This window comes from Ascaphus truei, chromosome 1 (assembly GCF_040206685.1).
Source record: "Ascaphus truei isolate aAscTru1 chromosome 1, aAscTru1.hap1, whole genome shotgun sequence".
In the NCBI taxonomy this organism is placed as follows: Eukaryota; Metazoa; Chordata; class Amphibia; order Anura; family Ascaphidae; genus Ascaphus; species Ascaphus truei.
In genome coordinates this window covers 11,059,248-11,082,686 of record NC_134483.1, presented here as the reverse complement: position 1 = coordinate 11,082,686, position 23,439 = coordinate 11,059,248, and the positions used below count along the sequence as shown (strand labels likewise).

General features: G+C 48.8%; 1 protein-coding gene across 2 annotated transcripts in view; it reads left to right on the top strand.

The window, feature by feature from the left end:
* Positions 1 to 23,439, top strand: part of CNTFR (ciliary neurotrophic factor receptor) — a 700,478-nt gene that overhangs the window by 139,471 nt on the left and 537,568 nt on the right. For both annotated transcript variants that reach the window (XM_075581830.1, XM_075581850.1), the window contains one exon: positions 19,299 to 19,374. The gene's annotated coding sequence lies outside the window, so the exon portion shown is untranslated. The remainder of the gene's footprint in view (positions 1 to 19,298; positions 19,375 to 23,439) is intronic.

Sequence of the window (23,439 nt, the reverse complement as noted above, 5' to 3'; positions counted from 1 at the left end):
TGCTTGTGCAATGTGGTGAGAGACTGCTGTTTATATATTTGCTACGTAATATTTCCTCCACTTTATTGGGAAAAGGTAGCAGGGTACAGATACTTGTGGATGGTGTGTAGTGGTGATTGTTAGTTAGGAACCGGTAAAAAGAGATGGCCTCACCAAGGGTTATAAAACAGGGAAAGGTTCTTTACTCACTGTCTCCAGGGTTGAAAAGAAAGTGAGGTGCGGTGTGGGCAAAGGAAAAGTCTAGGGGCAGACCATGTCTGAACAAACAGGAGGGGGGGCAGACTAGCCCATTCTGGTGAGGATCTCAGAGACTGCTGTAGCAGCTCACTGATGTCATGCTCGCAGGCAAGGAGTGCAACATTGTTGCAAGCCACGCAGGCACAGTATGTGTCTGCAGACTCCATGCAGCTGGGAATAAAATCTGACAGGCAGAAACTGCAAAGGAGAGAGGGGGGTGAGTCAGAAATGTGGCTCTTGTTCCATAACAGAAATGATGTTCTTAAGGCTGAAGTAGACCAATGCTAAATGTTGCACCCTTGCATTGACACCCTAAAACTTTTATTCTTACGGTGTCCCAACATAACAGTTAGCAGGTGTGTTTACGAAAGTCTTCCGGCTGCAAAATTGGGACAAAATAAGACTCATCAAAGAGAAACACTCCAATTACGGTCAAGGGAATGCCTTTTCTTTCATAGGTTTGGTGCTATTTTTGCACTGTTTTTTTTCCCTTTAACAGTTAGACTTTTTAGAGTGTGAGCTCATTAGTCAAGGGAAGACAAAAAAGACAGAGCGCAAAACGCTCATAGTGAAATAAATTTTAGTTAAATAAAAAAAACTATTAAAAGGTGAGTATTCTGCATACATCAAATTAGATCAAATAGGGCATATCATGTGACAGGACATGAGTTACCGAACACCAGGCTGGTAGTTGGTCCGGAAAGACGCCGTCTCATACAGGTAGGTTGGCCTCTCTCACAAAGGCCCGATCTATCCTCCTGGTCATCAGGGTCACATCAGGTGTTCCGTCCAAGGCTTTGGTGTAGGACAGAGGTCTCCAAACCTGTCCTCAAGAGCCGCACACAGGCCAGCTTTTATGGATATCCCTGCTTCAGCACAGGTGGCTCAATCAGTGCCTCAGTGCTTGACAGGGATATCCATAAAAGCTGGCCTGTGTGCGGCTCTCGAGGACAGGTTTGGAGACCTGTGGTGTAGGATAACACTCCAAAAGCAGGTTCCCAGTTTTCCGGTATAAAGGAGACCCAAATAATCCGGTATTACCAAAGAGTACTTTCCCCTCGCCAAGGATCACAAGGTCAGGCAGAGTCCATATGCGGTTAAACGGCAGAGGTAATCGAAAGAGGGTAATACCAGTACAGCAATAGTATACCGTTAAGAACTCAGAGCATACACTGGTGTAGTAAAGGCTGCCGTGCGTGACGAGACTTAACGTGCCGTATACTCGCCCGAAATAGGGAAAAGAAGTATATCCGGCAGTAGATTAAATCAACACAGTGCTATTGCTATAGATAATCAGAGAAGGTAGCACGTTTTACTCGAAACATCCTACGCGTTTCGTAGGAGCAAAGCCACTTCATCAGGGTAAGTTAAGAGGTGATATCAGGTGCACTAAATACCCGGTGGTCTCTGGTGATTGGTCGGACCATAATTAGGTAAACAGCCAATCCCAGTCGAGCAGGGGAGAATACCACAGCTGAAAAACAATGACACAATTTATTAAACACATCAGATAAACAAATACAACAATAACAAGCAGCATACAACTTCCACACATCATAATTATAATGTAGATAGATGCTGCAAAATAAAAAAGGAAATTATTAAACCAACAAATCCATACTGGTCATGTTGTTGGTTTAATCATTTCCTTTTTTATTTTGCAGCATCTATCTACATTATAATTATATGTAAAAAAATAAATATATTTATATATATATATCAATTAGATTGTAAGCTCTTCGGAGCAGGGACTCCTTTTCCTAAATGTTTCTTTAATGTCTGAAGCACTTATTCCCATTATCTGTTATTTGTATTATTTGTTAGTTATATGATTGTCCCGTGTATTACTGCTGTGAAGCGCTATGTACTTTAATGGCGCTATATAAATAAAGACACGTGTGTGTATATATATATATGTATATATATATATATATATATATATATATATATATATATATATATATATATATATACACACACATAAATCAAGCAGCGCCACGTGATCAACACTATAAACTAATAATGCAATAACGACAATGTAATAATTAAAATATAAAAATATAACAATCCGATACAATAAAGTGCACAGTTAAAATAAAAACGACCAATAATAACAGTAATAATATCTCTGAACCCAATGAGGGAATACAGAAAAACAAACAAATCAGAGAGAAAAAGAATACAAATAAAAGTTAAAATAAATTACAACCAGTCCTTTTGAATGTCCACTTAATAATTAAAATGTCCAAGCTGGGATGAGGGAAGGAACCAAATCCAAAACGATATCTCAACAAAAGAAAAGAAAATGCATATACATGCAGTATCTTAATACAGCACCGACAGCTGTACTGACAAAAGAGACATCACATTACAGGGAATTATAATAATACAATAAGTGCAACAAACAAAATTATACAATAGGAAAGGACATCCCTGCCCCCGGAGAGCTTACAATCTAAGAGAACACCATTAGCATTGCAATGCTCTTCCATTTGTTTCATAGCTCTTCAAATCCAGGCCTGAAACCCAATTCCAAAAACCAGAGCACCACGTTTCTCTCAATATGGAAGCCATGTGGTCCCTCCCGCTAAGAAGGGGTTAACCAGGGTTACAGCACATAATGACTTTACACCCACTCCCTGCACTGCTCCTTCCCACCTCCTCCTTGGGCTATTTCAGTTTGCCTGGCAAAGGTCATTAACACATCACAGGTGGGAATGCTGGTGCCTTTGAGGTGCTTGGAGAGGTTGTCTGTGTGAATGGCCCGATGCAGCAGGGGGGGCAGGATAGCTCAGTTAAATAGCCCTGGAGTTCCTAATCAGGACCAGGCGGCTCTTTAAACTTCAGTTGCCTTTCTTCATGGAGATCAAAAGTAGCAGTAATTCAGCGCCGGGGCAGCAGCTCTGTGCCCCGCACGGCTGGAGCCGCCTGCGATGCAGCTCTCTGCATGTTATTGGGGCAGGCATAGAAATTAGCTGCAGATAAGGCTCATGTGGCCACCTGGTACTGTATGCCCGTTTTCTGCTATTAGGGCAGATTTCGGAGCTTTCGGCCCCTTCGTTGCCAGCGAGGTTAATGTAGACATGCATCCCAATAATGATCGGTCCTAATAAATATTGTGTTTCTATTACTGTATTTTGTAATGTTTATAAAGTATGTCTGTATGTATATCTTTATTTATATAGCGCCATTAGTGGACATAGCGCTTCACAGCAGTACAGGCGTACCCCGCATTAACGTACGCAATGGGACCGGAGCATGTATGTAACACAGGCATACCCCACATTAACGTACGCAATGGGACCGGAGCATGTATGTAACACAGGCATACCCCGCATTAACGTACACAATGGGACCGGAGCATGTATGTAACACAGGCATACCCCGCATTAACGTACACAATGGGACCGGAGCATGTATGTAACACAGGCATACCCCGCATTAACGTACACAATGGGACCGGAGCATGTATGTAACACAGGCATACCCCGCATTAACGTACACAATGGGACCGGAGCATGTATGTAACACAGGCATACCCCGCATTAACGTACACAATGGGACCGGAGCATGTATGTGTAGCCAGGTCATCTTTTTCCCCCTGCGACCCCCCCGGGCGCCTCCGTGGTCACGGACGTTGTCGGGTACTGCCAGCGGCAAGCGGCAGACCCGACGGCCATTCAGGAGGGTGGGGGCCGAGGAGGGAGCTCGCCGGAGTGCAGGAGATCTCCGGCGGCTCTTGCACAGGGCGCCGCCATGTTGCGCCGGTTCGCGCATGCGCAGAGAGTCCCCAGCGGCCCGAGATAGTCGCGCATGCGCAGAAGATCGCGCGAGTGTAGGAGCCAGCCAGGAGAGTCGCGCGAGAGGTAGGGAGAGATTGCGGCGGCCATTAGGAGCTAGTGCAGGCATAGGAAAGGCGCGCACGCGGCCCCAATGTTACAGAAAGGGCCTTGGGACTACAATTCCCAGGAGGCATAGGGAGACAGGCACCAGGTGCCTCATAGGAGCCAATAGGGCTGCAGGACTGCCAGGAGAGCAAGTGGATACATTTGGCGGGCTTGCAGCTACGTTGTCAGTCAGAGGAAGGAGCAGTCAAGGGAAGGAGGTAGGGTACAGGAGCGAGGGACTCCCTGTACTAGGCCAGCACCCCCTTGGCCCAAGATGGCCCTGAGTCCCCCAGTAGTGTGAGTGTTGCCAGGGATAGCCCTCAGGATAGGGAACCTGTCACTTACTTTAGTTGGCACTGGGGAACAGAAGGGAAGATAGGGACAGCTGGGGGGTTTCATAGCGGTAACCAATCCGGGGAGCCATAGCCCAGGGTCCTGTGGTGAATTAGTGGCACGAGACAGCTGGGGGGTTCATAGCGGTAACCAGTCCGGGGAGCCATAGCCCAGGGTCCGTGTCGCGAGTGGCGAGGCCACTGGGGGGGTTTCATAGCGGTAACCAATCCGGGGAGCCATAGCCCAGGGCGGCGTTGCGCGTAGTACGAGGCAACTGGGGGGGGTTCATAGCGGTAACCAGTCCGGGGATCCATGGCCCAGGGCCCGTATTATGAGTAGGGTGGGTACAAGACCTACCTATATAGGATAGGCAACCCCGAAGGCCCTAGGAGAGTGACCCTTAAGCCACTTAAGGATGCTGTGCTATAGGGACGGCCTGTAGTGCAGGGTGTGTCACGTTGCTGTATCGTTAGCGAGGGACTCAGCGGATGCTGCGGTTCCAGTGACGGAGTTCGGACCCACGTTGGGGGTCCACAGAGAATATCGCCAGGATAGGATCAGACGGATTCATCACGCGTCTGACCCTTTGTGAAGCGTTGCTGATCCGAGCACTGGAGTGCTCGGCAGGTATCTACAGTTCTAAGTGCACCACCGGGCCCTTAGCTTAATAGTGACTGCGCAGTCACCCATTGATTCTCTGCAAGAGTGTGGGACATTGGGTGGGGTTCTTTGGACACTGGGTGGGATCACCTAGTGTTGGGGAATCGTCCTGCGAGACGTCACGGTTAGTGTCTCCTCCTGAGAGGGACACAGGTTATATTATGAATGTGATGTGTCGTATTACATGTTAGTAAAGTCCTTAGTTATTATACCCCATTGTGTATGTGATCATTGAGTTTGTCCTGCGAGGATCCACTCCCTCTCTGGTGGGAGCCATCGCAGGTGGAGGCGCTGCACCTATTGAGTAAGTGGTTACCCCTAGTATAATTGCCCCAGGTTCCCAGTGGCGGAAGCTCAGCCCTCCTGTGAGCCTACAGGTATACGCACCACACCTGAGTAACAATATATGTTGCCTGCACTCACACAGTAGAATCTGCGATTGGGTGGGGGAATACCCGTTACATTTGGAGGCGCTGCTGAGATAGACCTGGGTGCCCTGTTTGCAATTTTTCAAATTGTCCCATTCATATTTTTCATCATGGCGGTGCCGTCACCGCAAGACGTCGATGACTGGGCCTTAGCGCGGCAATTATCCCCAAGGCGCGTGTTTGTAGTGGCCGGAGTATCCCATGATACGCAATTGTCCACTATGCGCGCCCAAGTAAGAACTTGCCCGGAATTGGCCACTGCCCGGGTGAAAGACTTAAGGCTGGATGCTGACGGCCGGGGGATTACCTATCTCCTGTGCACCACGCATGACATATGCCTAGAGACTGTTCCCCATGTATTAACACTCCCCGAGTCTTCCGCAGGGGACTGTCTCATGATCTATGCAAAAAGCTGCAGTGTAGTTGACAGGACTGTAGTTAAAATGGAGGCTCCTGCAGCAGGGGAGGCTAACAGTGAGTCCCACCTAAAATGGCGGCTCCCGCCAACTCAAGATGACACACGTGCTTCTGACTGCCAGGCTGCTCAGAAAAAGGTTACAGAAAACCATCCGGGACTGGCGGGAAAACCAGAGCCCCGCCCCCGTAATGTGAGTGACTCAGTGCAGAGCCAGAGCCATCCAGTGATAGAGCACACCCCTCCTTTAAACTCCACCAGGGGGAGTGAGCACAGTGAACAGCCATTAGACCCTTCTATTCACCAGGAGGAAGAGGAGGAGGAAGGCATTGTCGTAGACATGGAATATTTTCTTTCTGAGCAGGAAACCGAGATAGACTGTCAGGACATACACCCCAATATGTATGTGGCCTGGCGTGCGCCAGGAGTAGATTCTCTTCTCTTCATATGCTCCTGCCTGCAAGAAGCCCACGCTCAGGGAGCCAAAGTGTCTCGGTTATCCCTCGACTACAGGACCATCGAGGTGGAAGGAGAAATGGGCATACAGTGTTTTAGCCCCACTTGTAACTGTTCTAGAGAGACATTGACATGGTGGTCCTACTGTGAGTGTTGCGGTGTGCGGTTATTGAAGTCTATTGTTCCCCAGCATGCCGAACCAGCAGAGGAGACAGAGGAATCACAGCATACAGAGCCTGCTGTGGGCCCGTGTGCCCTACCACGGCCAGTCCGGCCTACAGAGGTACCATCGGTCCCAGGCTTGGGATCAGTACCTGTTGACGACGACAGGGGTGAGTTGACTGCCCCAGGGGTGTTGGGTGTGAGCCTCCAGGTGACCGCGGAGCACGATAGCTTCTTAAGTCTGGACACCTGGGCGAATGGTTCCACTCGACATCGCGTCCTGGCGGAGGTGTCCCCCCTAGAAGATAGCTGTCCTGCAGTGCGAGTGGACCAGTACCCACTGCCTATCGTTCCAGAAGAAGAGAAACCCATCGCAAGCCAGCAGAGTGGTAAGGAACCCCCTTGCTCCCCACAGGCTCCGATGGAGGTGGCCGTGCAACAGGCCAGAGTTACGGTTCCTGATCTGAGTGAGAGCCCGTGCGCTCCAACCCAGGTGGTCCCAGGACTGGGATCCAATGCTCCCGAGTTTAAGGACAGCAAGTGGACTGCCCCAGAAGTACAGGGGGCAGGTACCGAGACAACCGAGGTGGGAACTGACAGCGTCCCCGAGGACCTGTTGGCCACCGAGAATCACCGCAGGGGTAAGGTGTCTACTCTTTACCCCCTGCCAGGTGAAGCAGAGACTTTGAGTAAAGAGACAGTGTCCAGTTCTCGCTTCTCAGTGGAAGCTGAGCACGTATGTAGGGACAAGGACTATGTGGCAAAGGAGCTGGTAGAAGTTGCCTCCTTTGCGCCCAAGAAGAAGCGGCCCATTCGTCACGTAGTGGACCGAGGGAAAGGTCCTGGCCGCCTGGCCTGCTGCTTCCAGGCCATGGATGATCAAGTAAAGGTTGGTGTGAAGGACACTGCGCTATTCCTTCCACCAGGGGGAGGAAGTAGCACTGAAGCAGTGACTGTTACGCCAGAGTGTGCTTTCCGAGAGATTCACCCCGGGGAGGCTCACGGACGCAAAAGTGAGGTACCCCCATCTGATCAGTTAGGGGCACCCCACAAATGGTCTCAGCAAGCAGCTGATACTCAGCTGGCCTCGGGTAATAGTGGGTGTGATATGCCATGTAATTTTGCATTGTGTGAAAATGTGCCATGTTTTGAAGATGTTGCAGTCGATCTGTTAAGTGTACGGGGTATGCCATGCCATTTTTCAGTGTGTAAAATTGTACCATGTTATGTCGTTCCCCAAGCGAGGGCGTTGGGTTTTTCACCAGGGGGAGAGTGTAGCCAGGTCATCTTTTTCCCCCTGCGACCCCCCCGGGCGCCTCCGTGGTCACGGACGTTGTCGGGTACTGCCAGCGGCAAGCGGCAGACCCGACGGCCATTCAGGAGGGTGGGGGCCGAGGAGGGAGCTCGCCGGAGTGCAGGAGATCTCCGGCGGCTCTTGCACAGGGCGCCGCCATGTTGCGCCGGTTCGCGCATGCGCAGAGAGTCCCCAGCGGCCCGAGATAGTCGCGCATGCGCAGAAGATCGCGCGAGTGTAGGAGCCAGCCAGGAGAGTCGCGCGAGAGGTAGGGAGAGATTGCGGCGGCCATTAGGAGCTAGTGCAGGCATAGGAAAGGCGCGCACGCGGCCCCAATGTTACAGAAAGGGCCTTGGGACTACAATTCCCAGGAGGCATAGGGAGACAGGCACCAGGTGCCTCATAGGAGCCAATAGGGCTGCAGGACTGCCAGGAGAGCAAGTGGATACATTTGGCGGGCTTGCAGCTACGTTGTCAGTCAGAGGAAGGAGCAGTCAAGGGAAGGAGGTAGGGTACAGGAGCGAGGGACTCCCTGTACTAGGCCAGCACCCCCTTGGCCCAAGATGGCCCTGAGTCCCCCAGTAGTGTGAGTGTTGCCAGGGATAGCCCTCAGGATAGGGAACCTGTCACTTACTTTAGTTGGCACTGGGGAACAGAAGGGAAGATAGGGACAGCTGGGGGGTTTCATAGCGGTAACCAATCCGGGGAGCCATAGCCCAGGGTCCTGTGGTGAATTAGTGGCACGAGACAGCTGGGGGGTTCATAGCGGTAACCAGTCCGGGGAGCCATAGCCCAGGGTCCGTGTCGCGAGTGGCGAGGCCACTGGGGGGGTTTCATAGCGGTAACCAATCCGGGGAGCCATAGCCCAGGGCGGCGTTGCGCGTAGTACGAGGCAACTGGGGGGGGTTCATAGCGGTAACCAGTCCGGGGATCCATGGCCCAGGGCCCGTATTATGAGTAGGGTGGGTACAAGACCTACCTATATAGGATAGGCAACCCCGAAGGCCCTAGGAGAGTGACCCTTAAGCCACTTAAGGATGCTGTGCTATAGGGACGGCCTGTAGTGCAGGGTGTGTCACGTTGCTGTATCGTTAGCGAGGGACTCAGCGGATGCTGCGGTTCCAGTGACGGAGTTCGGACCCACGTTGGGGGTCCACAGAGAATATCGCCAGGATAGGATCAGACGGATTCATCACGCGTCTGACCCTTTGTGAAGCGTTGCTGATCCGAGCACTGGAGTGCTCGGCAGGTATCTACAGTTCTAAGTGCACCACCGGGCCCTTAGCTTAATAGTGACTGCGCAGTCACCCATTGATTCTCTGCAAGAGTGTGGGACATTGGGTGGGGTTCTTTGGACACTGGGTGGGATCACCTAGTGTTGGGGAATCGTCCTGCGAGACGTCACGGTTAGTGTCTCCTCCTGAGAGGGACACAGGTTATATTATGAATGTGATGTGTCGTATTACATGTTAGTAAAGTCCTTAGTTATTATACCCCATTGTGTATGTGATCATTGAGTTTGTCCTGCGAGGATCCACTCCCTCTCTGGTGGGAGCCATCGCAGGTGGAGGCGCTGCACCTATTGAGTAAGTGGTTACCCCTAGTATAATTGCCCCAGGTTCCCAGTGGCGGAAGCTCAGCCCTCCTGTGAGCCTACAGGTATACGCACCACACCTGAGTAACAATATATGTTGCCTGCACTCACACAGTAGAATCTGCGATTGGGTGGGGGAATACCCGTTACATATGTAACACAGGCATACCCTGCATTAACGTACACAATGGGACTGGAGCATGTATGTAACACAGGCATACCCCGCATTAACGTACACAATGGGACCGGAGCATGTATGTAACACAGGCATACCCTGCATTAACGTACACAATGGGACCGGAGCATGTATGTAACACAGGCATACCCCGCATTAACGTACACAATGGGACCGGAGCATGTATGTAACACAGGCATACCCCGCATTAACGTACACAATGGGACCGGAGCATGTATGTAACACAGGCATACCCCGCATTAACGTACACAATGGGACCGGAGCATGTATGTAACACAGGCATACCCCGCATTAACGTACACAATGGGACCGGAGCATGTATGTAACACAGGCATACCCCGCATTAACGTACGCAATGGGACCGGAGCATGTATGTACAGCGAAAATGTACTTAAAGTGAAGCACTCCCTTTTTCCCACTTATCAATGCATGTACAATACTGCACTCATCATATACGTACAGAACTGATGTAAATAACGCCTTTGTAACAGGCTCTATAGTCTCCCCGCTTGCGCACAGCTTCGGTACAGGTAGGAAGCCGGTATTGCTGTTCAGGACGTGCTGCCAGGCGGATGCTTGAGCTGCCATTTGCCTATTGGGCGATATGTCCTTACTCGCGAGTGTACTTAAAGTGAGTGTCCTTAAAGCTGCAGTTCAGTTTTTTTTTTTATTTTTTTTTTTTTTTTACTTCAATAGTTTCATGTGTGCAATCTCTAATTACCTAAAGAACTGTATAGCTGCCGGTCAATTCGTTCTCCATGTATTGATAGGCGAAATTTGGTGACATAATTAGAGCTGGCATATGTTTTTATTTGCTTCTGTCAGTCAGTGGAAGCTCATGAATATTAATGAGTACTCCTGCACTGACATGTGCAAGAGGGAGGGCAGGGCTCACAAAGGGGTGTGCCAGGGCTTGTGACAGGACATGATGGGACAGTGCCTTAGCAAATGGCTGTTAAAATAGAACACAAGAAAATTGGTCTTTCAACGTTGTTTTTTAAAAAACAGAAAATGCTAAAAGTATTTTTTCTTACTACAGAACTGATTTATTAAAAAAAAAACACACATGCAGGATATTGACTGAATTGCAGCTTTAAACCTGGGTATGCCTGTAATACACGTGACAATCATAGAAATAACAAATCATTTGTTATAAAGTATATTAAATGTGTATGTATATATATATATATATATATATATATATATATATATATATATATATATATATATAAATATATATATATAAATATATATATAAATACATAATTATTAAGGTTATGATGGGTAAAAAAAGTGACAAAAATCCTCCACAGTAAAGCAAAAAGCAACTGAAGACATGCAAATGAACATACAGTAATATTTACAGTTGCTATATATACATATATATATATAAATTAAAAGTCAAGAGTTGCTATAGCACCCACCAATTTTCCTCTTCTTCCTTACCGCCGGTATGGGGACAGGGGCGGGGTTCCCCTTCTTTGCTGCCGGTATGGGGACATTGGCGGTGTCCCCCTTCCTTACCGCCGGTATGGAGACATGGGCGGTGTCCCCCTTCCTTACCGCCCGTATGGGGACAGGGGCGGTGTCCCCCTTCCTTACCGCCGGTATGGGGACAGGGGCGGTGTCCCCCTTCCTTACCGCCGGTATGGGGACAGGGGCGGGGTCCCCTTCCTTGCCCAGAACGCTGTCGCAATGTAGGAGTAGGAGATTCCTCCTCTGCACACAGACTTAGAAAACAGGAATCAGTTTAAGATTTCACCGGTTTATTCTAGCAAATAGTGAAAAGCTCGCACAAGGTTTCAGGGGTGGTACTGGCACCCTTCATCAGGAGTGGTACTGGCGCCCTTCGTCAGGAGTGGTACTGGCACCCTTCGTCAGGAGTGGTACTGGTACCCTTCATCAGGAGTGGTACTGGCACCCTTCGTCAGGAGTGGTACTGGTACCCTTCATCAGGAGTGGTACTGGTGCCCTTCGTCAGGAGTGGTACTGGTACCCTTCATCAGGAGTGGTACTGGTGCCCTTCGTCAGGAGTACTTTGTTCTTAATGTTAATTTAACTAACGATTGTTCTTTAATTTGAAGTAGTGGATTTCAGGGAACCCCGAGGCAGGATTGTTTCACTGAAGGGGTGTTTTGTGGCGCGGGCGCCCAGGAACGGTGGTAGATGCTTTTACAGTAAAGGAATTCCAACATTCTTCAGATAGACACAAGGGTAAATATGGAAAATAGACATGTATTAAATATAGTTTATTCAAAACATTGTTTGTGTCTTGCTATCGGTGTTGTAAAAGAAACATATTGTTCTGCATGATTTCTGTGTAATTTCCATCCTGTACCTCTGCTGGGAAGCTGCACAATGCATCCACTACCCCTTCAGTGTATAAGTATTTTCTTTCACTAAACAAAATAACACTCTTTGGTAATCTGGCCACAGAAATATTTGATATTGCCATTAAAAAGTAGAAATAGCGAGCTGGAGTGAAGGAGACCCCATCCGATTAAGTAAAGGGACCTGTTTGGTTGGTGTTACATTGATGCAAAAAGAACAGCAAACATCCTGTTTAACCCCTTCACTCCCAGACTGCAGCGCAGGTCCCCTCTGGCAGCAAAGGTGTTAATTACATTTGGAAGTTGGAATGCTATGTACGTGTGGCGTTTGTTGGATATGTCATGTATATGGCAGGGGAGACCCCCTTCTGTCCTGATGGGCCACAAACAGGACAGGTTGACAGGAAATCCCTGCTTCAGCACAGTTGGCTCAATCAGTGGCTCAGGGATCAGCTCAGGGATATCCTGAAAACCTGACCTGTTGGGGGGTCTTGCGGTCTGGAGTAGGCCGCCCCTGATTTAAGCGCTTATGACCATATTGTTTTTAATTGGTATGTATAGCTGTATTTATATAGCCATGGGGGGCTCAACTCCAGTCCTCAAGACCCCCCAACAGATCAGGTCTTAAGGATATCCCAGCTTCAGCACAGGTGGCTCAATCAGAGCCTGTCCAGGACATACTTGAAAACAAGAGGTAACTCTCAATGTATTACTTCCTGGTAAAACATTTTATAAAGAAATTAAATAATTTGAGCCACTTGTGCTGAAGCAGGGACTGATTACGCCACCTGTGCTGAAGCAGGGACTGATTGAGCCACATGTGCTGAAGCAGGGATATCCTGAAAGCCTGACCTGTAGGAGGGACTTGGACTGGGATAGAGAACCCCAGGCGTAAGCCATTCACAGCTAATTTTTGTCCCCGTATCACGTTTCTGGTAATGACCCCGCGTTTGATATTTGATTTCTCCCCCTGATGAAGCGTAGCAGATGTTGTGAAAGTGGCCGGGGGAGGCAGGACACGTTAAGTAGGACCTATTTTTATTCCAGATATGTATAGACACCTATTTAAAGTAAGCCACGCCATTTGTACATTGTATTAATAGACGGTGTTAATTTAAGAACCAGCTGCTGGGGCTGCCTGAGCTGCTTTGGATTGATTAGATTTCACACCGACTGACACTGGTTCATTTTCCGTGTAAAGCGATTTCGGCCCCGTATTTCTACGTGTGACTTTGTGTTCAGCATTGCATGTTTCTGTTTACCTTCTTGTTATTAGCATTTAACCCTTTCAGTGCCCTGATTCAGCGCAGGCGGCTTCAGCAATGACAGTCAGTTGGCAGACATCTTTTGTTCCTGAGTGACATGTCTACTTACGTGCACTGCATTTCCCACTATCTTAAACTTTAGCAGAACTTTAAATAAAGATGTATATATTTTTTTTGTTTTAACATATGCCACCGTTCATTACCTTTATTGAAAAGTAATAATTTAAGCTGCCGGTGGATTCGATCTCCCGGGATCGATCGCCAAAGATCCTACTTCCTAGGGTTCACTGAATTGCTGCCTTTCAGTTTCAATCAATCCTTCAGTCAGTGTAACTCATCAGCTACAATGTATTCTTAGGCTAAGGCCCCAGTAACTCAGCTGCAACGCGCGCCCGCGAGATTGGCGGCGCGTGCAGCCGATTACCTGGTCTGCAGGGAGCTGCAGGAAGAGAGACCAGGGGGGGGCGTGGCGGGGGAGTGACGGGGGCGCGGCCATGACGTCACCCGGCAAGTTCGCCCTCATTGGCTGAACCGCCGGGGGGCGTGCCGTATCGCTCGACGCGAGCCCTGCTCTCAATTCTATTGAGAGCAGGAGCAGCTTGTGCCTCAGCGCTGCGGCCCCCCCTCGCAGCGGGCCCGGCGCCATTGAGGGGAGGGCTCTCGTCCCTGCAGCGTCCGCCACAGCGGACGCTGTAGTAGGCAGCTGGGTCAAGCCCTTATTATAAGGTAACATTTTCTATTGTTACAGTTTGCAGCTCAAACTGCTGGGAACATTTGCAACAAATGATCACAAACAGGATGTGTTGCAAAAATCTTGCACTGCTGGGGAGGTGGCTAAAGCCTGCTATAGAAATCAAAGGATGCTCAGTGTATTAAAAATGGCATTGAGTTGAATTTAAAAAAAATGCAATAAATATTATATAATATTACAGAATAGATTTATTAAAACAAAACAGAAACAACACATGCCGGATGTTACCTGGATTGTTCCTTGACGTATTCTCACATTGTTACATTAGCAGAATTGACATTACATTGAGTCTTCACTTTAAAGGAGCAGAGCAAGCACTATCCGATACTGTATGTGTGGTTTTACAGTATAAATACATCAGTTCTGTAGTATCAGTAAATACTACTTTTTTATTTTCAAATTCAGCTATTAATGGCATTTTTAATGAGTTTTAATATACTGAGCATCCTTTGATTTCTGTCTCAGGCTTTAGCCCACCTCCCCAGCAGTGCAAGATCTTTGTGACACTTCCTTATTTGTGATCATTTGTTGCTATCATTCCCTGCAGTTTGAGCTGCAAACTGTAACAATAGATAATGTTACCTTAGTAATATAAGAATACATTGTAGCTGCTGAGTTGCACTGTCTGAAGGATTGATTGACACTCAAAGGCAGCCACTTTTTGATTTATGGGAACCAGAATCTTTGCTGATCGATCACAGGAGAACTACTCGATCGGCAGCTTCGGTAACTAGTTTTCAATAAAGGTAATCAAAGACTGCATATAATAAAACAACAAAAAGTATTGTTTTATTCTATTTTTTAAGCTGCTCTGACTGCCTCTGTAACCTGTTTGTAACAAAGTATCGCACAGATATTCACACCTATGGTATATTATTGTAGAGTGAGAATATCAATCTTTCTCTCAATATAGAAATGTCGTTTAGTCACTGTGAATACTCTGTGTACGTGCTGCTCAAACCTCATACAGCAGCTCATATTCATTTCCTCTGTGAAGTTTGCTGTTATTAGCACATAAAGCAGAACATACACTATTTAAACATAAATGTCTCTACGTATGTGTAACTATACCAGTGTCACTTTATTTGCATTAAGCCTGGCCATCCAATCTGTCACTCCAGGCTTCTCTGTGTCTGTACCTTGGCTAGGTAGGGAGACAGGTTCCTATTTCTTTATTCATTTCTCCCTTGAGATGGGTCCCTCACAGAGGCTGTCCAGTGTCTCAAGGTTGCACAGCTCTATCACTTTGCTTAATGATGGTGTGCCTTTATCCATCCACTTTATCCCAATCATCTTCTTCAGCAGCTCAATGTTGTGAACCTTTTTTGAGCAGGGGTTCCACCGGAAAATGTTTAAAATCTCAAGGCACCCCTGTCCTTCAGGCCTCCTTCACTGCCTCCTCAATTAGACGTACAGCACTCACCCTCCTTCTCACATGCACACCTACCACACTCACCTGCCTCCTTCTCGCATGTACACCTGCCACACTCACCCACCTTCTCATATGCACACCTACCACACTCACCCACCTCCTTCTCACATGCACACCTACCAACCTCACCCACCTCCTCTCACATGCACACCTACCACACTCACCTACCCCCTTCTCACATTCACACCTGCCACACTCACCCACCTTCTCACATGCACACCTACCACACTCACCTACCTCCTTCCCACATGCACACCTACCACACTCACCAACCTCCTTCTCACATGCACACCTACCACACTCACCCACCTCCTTCTCACATGCACACTTGCCACAGTCACCCACCTTCTCACATGCACACCTACCACACTCACCCACCTCCTTCTCACATGCACACCTACCACACTCAAACACCTTCTCACATGCACACCTACCACACTCACCTACCTCATTCCCACATGCACACCTACCACACTCACCAACCTCCTTCTCACATGCACACCTACCACACTCACCCACCTCCTTCTCACATGCACACTTGCCACACTCACCCACCTTCTCACATGCACACCTACCACACTCACCCACCTCCTTCTCACATGCACACCTACCACACTCACCCACCTTCTCACATGCACACCTACCACACTCACCCACCTCCTTCTCACATGCACACCTGCCACACTCACCCACCTTCTCACATGCACACCTACCACACTCACACACCTCCTTCTCACATGCACACCTACAAAACTCACCCACCTCCTTCTCACATGCACACCTACCAACCTCACCCACCTCCTTCTCAAATGCACACCTACCACACTCACCCACCTCCTTCTCACATGCACACCTACCACACTCACCCACCTCCTTCTCACATGCACATCTACCCTACTCTCCCACCTCCTTCTCACATGCACACCTACCACACTCACCCACCTCCTTCTCACATGCACACCTACCACATTCACTCACCTTCTTCTCACATGCACACCTACCCCACTCATCCACCTACTTCTCGTATGCACACCTACCACACTCACCTACCTCATTCTCCCATGCACACCTACCACACTCACCTACCTCCTTCTCGTATGCACACCTACCACACTCACCTACCTCCTTATCCCATGCACACCTACCACACTCACCCACCTCATCACATGCACACCTACCACACTCACCCACCTCATCACATGCACACCTACCACACTCACCCACCTCCTTCTCACATGCACATCTACCACACTCACCTCCCTCCCTCTCGCATGCACACCTACCACACTCACCCACCTCCTTCTCACATGCACACCTACCACACTCACCCACCTCCTTCTCACATGCACACCTACCACACTCACCCACCTCCTTCTCACATGCACACCTACCACACTCACCCACCTCCTTCTCACATGCACACCTACCACACTCACCCACCTCCTTCTCACATGCACACCTACCACACTCACCCACCTCCTTCTCACATGCACACCTACCACATTCACCCACCTCCTTCTCGTATGCACACCTACCACACTCACCCACCTACTTCTCGTATGCACACCTACCACACTCACCCACCTCCTCGTATGCACACCTACCACACTCACCCACCTACTTCTCATATGCACACCTACCACACTCACCCACTTCCTTCTCGTATGCACACCTACCACACTCACCCACTTCCTTCTCACATGCACACCTACCACACTCACCCACCTCCTTCTCACATGCACACCTACCACACTCACCCACCTCCTTCTCGCATGCACTCCTGCCACACTCACCCACCTTCTTCTCACATGCACACCTACCACACTCACCTACCTTCTCACATGCACACCTACCACACTCACCCACCTCCTTCTCACATGCACACCTACCACACTCACCCACCTCCTTCTCACATTCACACCTTCCACACTCACCCACCTACTTCTCACATGCACACCTACCACACTCACCCACCTTCTCACATACACACCTACCACACTCACCCACCTACTTCTCACATGCACACCTGCCAGACTCACCCACCTTCTCACATGCACACCTACCACACTCACCCACCTCCTTCTCACATGCACACCTACCACACTCACCCACCTCCTTCTCACATTCACACCTGCCACACTCACCCACCTTCTCACATACACACCTACCACACTCACCCACCTACTTCTCACATGCACACCTACCACACTCACCCACCTCCTTCTCACATGCACACCTGCCACACTCACCCACCTTCTCACATGCACACCTACCACACTCACCCACCTCCTTCTCACATGCACACCTGCCACACTCACCCACCTTCTCACATGCACACCTACCACACTCACCCACCTCCTTCTCACATGCACACCTGCCACACTCACCCACCTTTTCACATGCACACCTACCACACTCACCCACCTCCTTCTCACATGCACACCTGCCACACTCACCCACCTTCTCACATGCACACCTACCACACTCACCCACCTCCTTCTCACATGCACACCTGCCACACTCACCCACCTTCTCACATGCACACCTACCACACTCACCTACCTCCTTCTCACATGCACACCTACAAAACTCACCCACCTCCTTCTCACATGCACACCTACCACACTCACCTACCTCCTTCTCACATGCACACCTACAAAACTCACCCACCTCCTTCTCACATGCACACCTACCACACTCACCTACCTCCTTCTCACATGCACACCTACAAAACTCACCCACCTCCTTCTCACATGCATACCTACCACACTCACCCACCTCCTTCTCACATGCACACCTACCACACTCACCCACCTACTTCTCACATGCACACCTACCACACTCACCCACCTGCTGCTCACATGCACACCTACCACACTCACCCACCTCCTTCTCACATGCACACCTACCACACTCACCCACCTACTTCTCACATGCACACCTAACACACTCACCCACCTACTTCTCACATGCACACCTACCACACTCACCCACCTCCTTCTCACATGCACACCTACCACACTCACCCACCTCCCTCTCGCATGCACATCTACCACACTCACCAACCTACTTCTCACATGTACACCTACCACACTCACCCACCTCCTTCTCACTTGCACACCTACCACACTCACCCACCTCCTTCTCGCATGCACACCTACCACACTCTCCCATCTCCTTCTCACTTGCACACCTGCCACACTCACCCACCTTCTAACATGCACACCTACCACACTCACCTACCTCCTTCTCACATGCATACCTACCACACTCACCCACCTCCTTCTCACTTGCACACCTACCACACTCACCCACCTGCTGCTCACATGCACACCTACCACACTCACCCACCTCCTTATTACAAATTGCCCATTCACCCTGACCTCACACATCATAATCAGCCTTTTTTTTCAACACACACATTTGCCCCCTCATCTTTCATACGCCACACACTCACGTCCCACTCACTTTCCCCCTCACCACACACACACAGACCACTCACTCACTCCCCCCACCCACACACAACACAAACACCGTAGCCATCCCTTTTCACACCCACCACTTCTTACACAAACCACTCACTTCCTTGTCTTTTAATGACACCACACACCTCCCCCCCCCACCTACCCCATACAAACCATTCGCCTCATCCCCCCTCCCCACAGAAAGCCTTGAACACACGACCCCTTCTCCCCTTCCCCACACATGTACGCTCTGTATAACATGTTTACCGGTGTCTCTCTTCAGTGAAGGGATTGTGTGAATGTAAAAGTTTTTTTGATTTGAATCTTTGATTATGGCAGTAAACGAGTATTATACATTCATTTTATTCTTGTTTTTGCTGCTCCTGTATTCCAGGAGAGTAAGAAACGGAGAAGATCGGAGATCTGTCAGCCTTCCCATCCATGACACCTGTGAGAAGTCGTCCCTGAAGGTATTGTGTGCTCAGCTTCCTTTGAAACCTTAGGCCGAGTCCATGGTGCCTCAGCCCGTGCGGAGGCGCGCTGAGGCTGAGGGAAAGCGGGTGCTTACCCTGGCCTTGGTTAGCGCGCCGTCCGGGGGTGTCTCGGGGGACGGGCCAGTGATGTCACGGAGCTGGTTCGTCCTCATTGGGCGAACCGCTCACGTGACCGGCCCTGCGCTCCGGCGAGCTCAGAAACGAAAGATTTGGTAAGACTTACGCTTCCGCACGCTTGCGGAAGCTTAAGCGAGCCCCTGCTAAAGCCGCTCTCATTGCGGCTGCATGGGCTCAGTGCCGAGCAGCAGCACGCCTCAGCACGGGTCAGCGCACAAGCCTTAGGCCTCGGGCCTGGTCAGCGCTTAGGCGCTGACCCGTGTTGAGGCGCGCTGTTGCTCGGCACTGAGCCCCTGCAGCCGCAATGAGAGCGGCTTTAGCAGGGGCTCGCTGGAGCGCAGGGCTGGTCACGTGAGCGGTTCGCCCAATGAGGGCGAACCAGCTCCGTGACATCACAGCCCCCCCCCCTCCCGACACGCTCCTGGACGGCGCGGTCTAAGGCCAGGGAAAGCACCCGCTTTCCCTTACTCTCCGCTCCCTCCGCACGGCTGAAGTCTCTACGGACTCAGCCTTAGTCGCTGGTTACATAGAGGTAGGTTTAGTCACTGCAGGATCCTTCATTCTTCCAGACGTAGCTTGGCCTGTTCTGCATATATTTACTCCCAGAGTTCCTCTATACTTTGTGTTATTTTGCCCTTGCTGTACATAATATTTATAATTCATCGCATCAGGTGCCTCTCCACCCGGCTTCTTATATGTAATCCTGCTTTTATTTTGCACACCAGCCATTTAAATTCTCAAGGCTTTCCAATGTCTCCAGTCGCCCCCAATGTCACCGTGCCAGTAATCACCTTCTCCTGCGGAAGTGTTGCGTTGTGTGTTACAGTGCGATTGAAATTTACTATGCCCTTGTTTATTTGATGTAGCCCACAAATTCTCATTGTGATCGCTTTCATCTAGAATTTGGCTGAACCCTTTTAAGGCAAATGACTGTGTATGTAATCAATTTAGCAAAGGAGTACATCTATTTATTTATAAAATGTTTGATCAGGAAGTAATACATTGAGAGTTAGCTCTCGGTTTCAAGTATGTCCTGGGCACAGAGTTATGATGACAAATACATGGTTACATTAAATGAACAGGGTGATATATTATATATAAAGACATTGCATGAACAGTTTAAGGTAATATATGTTATAGGCGTATGTAGCAGTTACAGACCAGATTAAAATGTGTGAGAGCTTTAGTTTTGCAATAACTTAGACTGGCGGCGGCTGTGAGAGTCTCCGGTAGATTATTCCAGTTGTGGGGTGCACGGTAAGAGAAGGAGGAGCGAGCGGATACTTTGCTGAACCTTGGGACAGGGAACAGTCTGTTGGAGTCAGGTCTCAGGTGATAAGTGTTTAAGTGTAAAATGTGTGAATAGATTTAATGACGGTAAATGATCCAAATGGGTCAAACTTACCCAGTTATCCCTGCAGCATGTTTTTCTCTCTGTGTGTTTGCCAAGTTATCATGTATTATGTGAGGGATGTCTTCAGTGAACCCAAATGTTGGCTCCCGTTGCCATGCAATGTGGCATACTTTGCTGCCATGCAATGTGGCATACTTTGCTGCCATGCAATGTGGCATACTTTGCTGCCATGCAATGTGGCATACTTCTCTGCCATGCAATGTGGCATACTTTGCTGCCATGCAATGTGGCATACTTTGCTGCCATGCAATGTGGCATACTTTGCTGCACGAGGTTTCCTAGCATTGTTTTAATATTCTCATGCAGAACTGTGGAAAGTGGCAACTGACATTGGCTCTCCGTGTGATGTGAATGATCTCTGCAGTGGCGCCCATTGCAGAGAGATCTAAGAATCCGCCAGGTCACTGGTTCCCAACCTTCTTACATTGTGTACCCACCGCAAAGTAATACATTTATTGCCTAATCCTCAGACTATTGCTAACAAAACGATGTGACCGTTCCCAGGCAGTGTACTGTCCTGAGCTGGAACATACGCTTAGTAAGGCCCCAAACCGCCTCTCAGTGTGCGCAGATAACATGAGGGTATAGCTGTGACTACTGCGGGAGCTTCCATAGTCACGCCCCAAAATGCCTTGCCGCTTTGAATGCAAAGCATTGTGGGGAGCGACTTTGGAAGCTCCTGCTGTAATCGACAGCTAAGGTGCAGTTTGGGGTGTTGCTAAGTGAACAGATCCCACAGTGGCTCAGGGACCCCCCTATACTGCCTGGGATCCACAATTACAGATTTATTTTAGGCAAACCCCTTGGAGGCACCTCCCAAACCCCTAGGGGCTCCCGCACCCCCTGCTGGGAATCACTACTCTAGGTAGTTCAAGGCACCGTGATATGCTTAAGAGGTTAAATGTGGATCAGTCACACTTTTTGTCACGAAGGTCTGACACCCATAAATATTTTTAAATCATTAAGTCACAAAGTGTCTTTGTTAACATGGCGAGCTGAGACCTGGGGAGTTTTGATTTTCCCCGCTTGTTTTTTCATTTTGGCTGGCACCATGAGAAACACATCGTTACCTATTTTCTTGTGCCAAATGTTTTTTGTAGTCTATAAGTTTGCTTTGAGTGCAGTTTTAGAACGTGGTTTACTGAATATCTTGAGGGCCAACACTAGCCATCATATGTACACGTCATTAATAACTCCCGTCTCTATACAATGAAGCAATTATCTTTGTAAAACAAAGGTGTGGTGAATGCCCACCCAGCCTCCTCTAACCCATCTATTGGTTTTCCTTTTTCTGAGGAGACTTTTACTACTATACGCGCTCTGCTCAAGGATGTCTTCTCTCTGCCCCCTTTGTATCTAAAGCCCTCTCCTGCCTTAAACCTTTCTCACTGACTGCCCCACACCTCTGGAATGCCCTTCCCCTCAGTACCCGACTAGCACCCTCTCTATCCACCTTTAGAACCTTTCTTAAGACACACCTGCTTAAGGAACCATATGAGTAGCTCCGTGGCTGATACTTTACACCTCATACATCAACCTTGACCACTTGCAGACGCACTTACCAGAACGCCCTCCTACTGTCTCTGTACGTTCTTCCTACTTAACAATTAGATTGTAAGCTCTTCGGGGCAGGGACTCCTTTTCCTAATGTTACTTTTATGTCTGACGCGCTTATTCCCATTATATGTTATATTATTATGCCACGTGTATTACTGCTGCGCCGTGCTGTGTACCTGGGTGGCAGTTTATAAATAAAGATTTGCTATAAAATCAACACATTTTAAATATTTGTTACTGTAATATCTTAGAGGGATGTATTACTCGACTGGGTATTCCAAGGTCAAATAGTTCCGAGAGCTGCGGCCAATCCGAGAAGATGCTTTAGTCTCTTCTGCATCAAAAGGTGAATTCACTCTCAGAAACACTTCATAAAACTGACATATATGTTTTTGTTCCACTTTATGATCACTTAGCCATAACAATTTATATATTATTAGATGAAGGGTTAACACATTGGCTGCCAGAGAGGCTCACAGCGCAGCGAAAGGGGGTAACAAGCGGGGTACGAGAACCTCTTAATGGTGACAGTGTTGGAATTTTAATGTGCTAAGTAAACGCCCTAGCAGGCTCCCAGCTGCTCTATACGGCGGTTTTAGAGGGTTGAGGTTATCCCAGATAGGAATAATCTGGGAAAGTTGTACACTGTTTCACTTTTGATCAGAACGGCAGTAATTAGGAATAAGGGAGTTGTTTTGGAAATATACCACAACGTGGGTGATGATCTCTTGGTAACACGTCCTGCACCTAAACGCAGTACCTCTCCCTGTTTAGTGGTAATAATGCCGCTCATAACGTCACTTGGAATGTCCCAAAGATGTACTTTCCCCGGCAGCTTCCCACAGATAATCCAGCACGGGAGATGCAGCAATATAAAGCAAACCAGATGTGCAGGAGACGCCCAAAAACTGATATTGTCTGGCGTTAGATCATCAATCCTTGTTCCTAACATC